Raw genomic sequence first — 6,572 nt, forward strand, 5'->3', positions numbered from 1 at the left:
GGTGGTGGTGTGGTGGTGGTGATGGTGGTGGTGATGGTGGTGGTGATGGTGATGGTAGGGATGGTTGGTGATGGTGATGTAGGGATGGTGATGATGGTAATGATGGTGATGATGGTGGTGATGGTGATGGTGGTGATGGTGGTGGTGGTGTGATGGTGATGGTGGTGGTGGTGATGGTGGTGATGATGGTGGTGATGGTGATGGTGATGGTGGTGATGGTGATGATGGTAATGATTGTGGTGGTGATGGTGGTGGTGATGGTTGGTGGTAGTGATGGTGGTGGTGATGATTGGTGGTGATGGTGATGGTGGGATGGTGGTGATGGTGATGATGGTATGATTGTGGTGATGGTGGTGGTGATGTGTGGTGGTGGTGGTGGTTGGTAGTGATGGTGATGGTGGTGGTGGTGGTGGTGATGGTGGTGGTGATGATTGGTGGTGATGGTGATGGTGGTGATGGTGGTGATGGTGATGATGGTGAGTGATTGTGGTGATGGTGGTGGTGATGGTGGTGGTGATGGTGGTGGTAGTGATGGTGGTGGTGATGATGGTGATGGTGATGGTGGGGATGGTGGTGATGGTGATGATGGGATGAGGTGGTGATGGTGGTGGTGGATGGTTGGTGGTAGTGATGGTGGTGGTGATGATTGTGGTGGTGGTGATGGTGATGATGGTGTGAGTGTGGTGATGGTGGTGGTGATGGTGGTGAGGTGGTGGTGGTGATGGTGGTGGTGGTGTGATTGGTGGTGATGGTGGTGATGGTGATGGTGGTGATGGCGGTGATGGTGATGATGGTAATGTTGTGGTGATGATTGATGGTGGTGGTGGTGGTGGTGGTGGTGATGGTGATGATTGTGGTGATGGTGTGGTGATGATTGGTGGTGGTGGTGGTGGTGGTGATGGTGATGATGGTGTATGGTGTGGTGGTGGATTGGTGGTGGTGATGATGGTGGTGGATGGTGGTGGTGATGTTGATGGTGGTGGTGGTGGTGGTGGTGATGGTGATGATGGTGATGTGTGATGGTGATGGTGGTGGTGAGTGGTGGTGGTGATGGTGGTGGTGATGGTGATGATGGTAATGGTGGTGATGGTGGTGGTGATGAGTGGTGGTGGTGGTGGTGATGGTGTGATGGTGATGATTGTGGTGTGGTGGTGGTGATGATTGGTGGTGGTGATGATGGTGGTGATGGTGGTGGTGGTGGTGGTGGTGGTGGTGGTGGTGGTGTGGTGATGATGGTAATGATTGTGGTGATGGTGATGGTGATGGTGATGATTGGTGGTGGTGATGATGGTGGTGATGGTGATGGTAGTGATGGCGGTGATGGTGATGATGGTATGATTATGGTGATGGTGGTGGTGATGATGGTGGTAATGGTGGTGGGTGGTGGTGATGTGATGGTGGTGGTGGTGGTGATGGTGATGGTGTGGATGTGATGGTGATGGTGTGGTGATGATGGTGGTGATGGTGGTGATGGTGATGGTAGTGATGGCTGTGATGGTGATGTGGTATGATTATGGTGATGGTGATGATTGGTGGTGGTGATGATGGTGGTGATGGTGGTGGTGATGATTGATGGTGGTGGTGGTGGTGGTGGTGATGGTGATGATGGTAATGATTGTGGTGATGGTGGTGGTGATGATTGGTGGTGGTGATGATGGTGGTGATGGTGATAGTGATGCCTTGGTACTCGTCCATCTTTGGGTTGTTTAACGGGTCACTTATTTTCTCCTGATCAAAACTTTCATTAACTTTTTGCTCACTTGGATTTTATTATATTATTATTTTCTTAAATTTATGTTATATTTGTCTTTGTTCTTTATATACTTTACGTAGATGTACAAAGTGATATAAAAAAACAATAGGGATTTATTTTTTGTTCTTTTATTTGGATTAATTACTGTATATACCCTAAAACCATCTTATTATAACAGTCTTAAATCTCTCTCCAGAACACTCTTCTCCTCCCACGCTGAGTCCAATTGTTCGTCCGTGCATCTGGCAGGAAGTTACTCATACGGTAACTCGAACAGATAGCGACGAAGTCCAACCAAACTCGGTTAAGTGGATACATCATAACAAGATCACAGATTAGTATGATCGTCATTTGTTTTTCCTAGACAGTGTAGAGAGTTTAAGCATCTGTTCTGGAGTTTGTTGTGGTCGTGGCAGAGGAAGTTGAACACCTGTTGTTGACTTTCTTGTTTTCGCCGAGTCGTATTTTTTCCCCCGTATAAAATCAAATTTGGTTTTCTGCTATTTTGTTCATTTAGTCTTATCTTTTTAATTGAGAGAGAGAGAGAGAGAGAGAGAGAGAGAGAGAGAGAGAGATTTATGTTTTTTCATTCTTTGCTTTTTATTCTCTCAGGTGTACACAGGTGGGCAGTGATACACAGGTGGGCAGTGATACACAGGTGGGCAGTGATACACAGGTGGGCAGTAATACACAGGTGGGCAGTAATACACAGGTGAGCAGTGATACACAGGTGGGCAGTAATACACAGGTGGGCAGTAATACACAGGTGGGCAGTAATACACAGGTGAGCAGTAATACACAGGTGGGCAGTAATACACAGGGATACATATAAGGATATGTTTATTGGTAATGTTACATCACCTTACATCTGTTAGAGGAAGGAAGACACATGTTGTTATGTACACTTGTGGGACCTTGTGTGTGTGTGTGTACATCGCCACCACAAGGCCTTTTGTGCACATGGCCACAGTACATTGCCGTAGTAGGCATCCGTGTGTGTACATGGCCACAAGACGGTGCCGTGTGGCCACATGGCCATAGACATGGTCATAATATGTGACCATTGCACATGACCACAAAAGTATGGCTATAACATAGGGTCACAACACGAGGCCACAACACGGGGCCACAACATATGGCCACACAATATGGCCACAACGCGGATCCGCCCACAGCAACACTCAACAACGGGTCCCACCGCTGGTAAGTGGCCACTGGGGCGGACGGTAAATAAACAGTGTGATACAAAACTTATGATTTGTCTCTCAACATTACACAGTAACGCCGAGGACCCACAGCGGTGCCAGCCTCGTCTTGTTAACTGACGCGCGATATTCCTCAGGTCTTGTTGGTCAAACGGGCCCCGTGCTAGTAGGCCCCCGTCCTAGTGGGCCCCGTCTTAATGGACCACAGACAATGGTTCTTATTTCCTAAAGGTTCTATGTCGTATTTAAATTCCAGTTCTAATGGGCCCAACCCCTGATGAGTCACACTCCCAGTACTAAAAGAACCAAACCCAACTCAACCCAACCCAGTCCTCGTTAGCCAAACCAAACCCAATAGCAGAGAGGCTTCATTACTGCCTTTACACCCCTTACATCAATTCCAACACCCATTAGCATTAGAACCCATTAGAATGATAACACCCATTAGGACTGAACATTAATGGTTAGATTAGGTTACGTTTGGGGCCTAAAAAGACTGGGGCCCATTTGACCAATTTCCTCGCCACATATTATACAAAGTTTACCGAACTACAACGTCGAAAAGCATATGAATAATACTGATCTGTTTACAAAGTGATAAGTTTGTGTGAGCTTTAACGGGGCTATGATTGTTGTGATTGTTGTTGTGGTGGTTGTTGTTGTGGTTGTTGTTCGTCAATAAACATTACAAAGGAAGAATATATAAATTTATTTCGTTTTTGGATTTTCATTGAAGGTTGTAGAAAATAACCTCCCTCCTGTTGTGAGCTTACTGACGATTATACAACCCTTTATACCACCGGTTGTAAGTGTTCACGAAGGCTAACTCACTCACTCATTATCCCAGAACTCTTACTGACAATGGAACAAAAACTAATAATAATTGACCGTAATAAAAAAAAAAGATGAAACAAAGAAATTTATAAAAAAAAATAATAATTTGATATAAAACACTTAAATTATTATATGAAAAGTGAGAAAATATCATAGTGATTTTTTATCTACTTATATGATAGGCTTATAGAATCTCCAGGTGATATATTAAGTGAGAATAGAGATATAGGAAGTTACTCTCATCTTTGCCTTTACTCCTCGCCTATACACGGAGACTCATTCCATACGCGGAGACTACCATAACTACACACCATGAGACTACACCAACATACTACAGAGATTCATTTACCATACCTGAGACCACTTACCATACATGAGACTTCATTTACATACGTGAGACTACTTTTACATACACAATGCGGAGACCTCTTACCATACGCGGAGACTCACTTTACCATACGCGGAGACTCACTTTACCATACGCGGAGACTCACTTTTACCATACACTTGAGACCCACTTTACCATACCGGAGACTCACTTTACACATGGGACCAACTTACCATACCGAGACTCAGACACAACACTTTACACCTACCAACACTTTACACTGCCAACACTTACACTTGCCAACACTTACACTGCCAACACTTTTTACACTGCCAACACTTGACACCTACCAACACTTGACACCCAACACTTGACATGCCAACACTTCTGACACCTACCAACATTCTGACACTTGCCAACACTTGACACTGCAACAACACTTCAACACTCAATAACACAAGTGGTCAATGTCAGTTCACAGTACATACAGTAAAACAAAACACCTTATTTCACTGATCAAGACGACAGGTGAGAGGTGTGAAGGGTTGGCGCAAGGACTCGACCATGTACAGTACAGTATAGAGTAACCATTGTGTTTGAGCTTTTTTCTTCGATAGTTTTGTGTTTATAACAAACATATACTGTACAATCATTAAGTCATTTATGAATAACGAAATATATTTAATTCTAATATTTACTAGAACTACGAGATATAAATCTGACTATCATCTATATATAATTCCACTCATTACATAAACTATAAATCAGTTTGTTCATCTTACACTCGCACGTCATTGACGCTTAAGAAGAGTTTAACCCAACAGATGTGTAGTGAACTTTTACAAGTGAGCACAACGTCTCACTTAGTACAGCAGCGAGGGGGGTCACTGTAGTAGTAGTAGTAGTAAGGTACTAAACGAAAAATTAGCTAATTGAAGGAATATAACACAGAACATTAATGTAGGAAGTGTCGAGAACAAAACCCAAGATGATGATGATGATGATGATAATAATAATAATAATAATAATAATAATAATAATAATAAAATAATATAGGTTATAGATAAAGACTCCTTATATACGTCTGTCTGTCTGTCTGTCAGTCCTCTTGATATCTCACAGGAGGTTGTTTGCTCTGCCGTCACTCGCAACGCTGTCATTTGTCACACTTGCCAGGGCCGTCACACAATCACACAATCATCGTTACACCACTACCGTCACACTCTGCGATATTACACGGTAACAACATCGCTCTGTTCTGTATAATGAGCGTCGTCACATCATGCAGAGGAGCGTTACGGGTGTTACAGCGCCCCACCAGGCGTTACAGTAGATACTGACAGCGTCACAGAAGAAGACATCCCAGCAACAGTGTCAGAATTACACCAACGTAAGGGGACTTAAACAGAAGAAACGTGTCAGGAGCGAAAGAAATAGAAGCGTCACAGAGAGGCAAAGGTTCAGCAGGCGTGTCACAGCAGGCGTGTCACAGCAGGGGTGCCGAGTCCCAGCAGGCGTGTCACAGCAGGGGTGTCACATCCCAGCAGGCAGTAGTAGCAGCAGTAGACAGCGACAGGAACAAGGAGAGCTGGTGGGATGAACCTGTTGAGGAAGGAAGAAGACGGAGAATTACTACCTTCACAGGTGTGTAGACGAAGGTGTTTACCTGAGTCACAGGTGAGGTTCTTGCCCACTTTTATCTACACAAAAGACTACTTAACACAACAATATGACGAAGTAGGTATGTGTGAGCAGACATACACACACACACACTCATATCATAACGTGTGTAATTTACGAGGAGGTAAACTAATCAGGTACAATCAACCTAGTCATTCAGTATGGACTAATGTGATCAGTCGTACACAGTAATCAGGGGCGGTAGTGATAATTCAGATGACATAACTCTCCATCACACCATCGCTTGTTCGATTATATTGTTTGATTATATTACAAGATAATTATGTTATCAGTGGTCATTAAATTATACTGCGTGTTATAAAATCCTTTCTTGCCATATGACCCAAATTCATACTAAATTAATCTAATTTTTTTATTTCACACACACACACACACACACACACACACACACACACACACACACAGTATTGAGTTCAGAATTGCTAAGGCCGAGGATGGAGAGAAAGATGTGCTGCAGAAAATCCCAAGAAAGATTATTGGTTCTCATGTCTCTGGAAATTAACCAACAATCATCCAGTCAGAGGAAGGGCAAGGAGGGAGAGAAGGAGGGAGGCAAGGAGAGGGAGGGCTAGATGAGGAGGAGCAGGAGGAAGGGCAAGGGGAGAGGGAGGGAAAGGGAGGGGTGGGAAAGGTGAGGAAGAGCAAGGAGAGGGAGGGCAGGAGGAGGGGGAAAGGGTGAAGAAGGGCAAGAGAGGAGGGCATGAGGGGAAAGGGGTGAAGAAGGGCAAGGGGAGAGGGAGGCGGTAGAGAT

This window comes from Homarus americanus, unplaced genomic scaffold, assembly GCF_018991925.1.
Source record: "Homarus americanus isolate GMGI-L3 unplaced genomic scaffold, GMGI_Hamer_2.0 scaffold16430, whole genome shotgun sequence".
NCBI classification, from domain to species: domain Eukaryota; kingdom Metazoa; phylum Arthropoda; class Malacostraca; order Decapoda; family Nephropidae; genus Homarus; species Homarus americanus.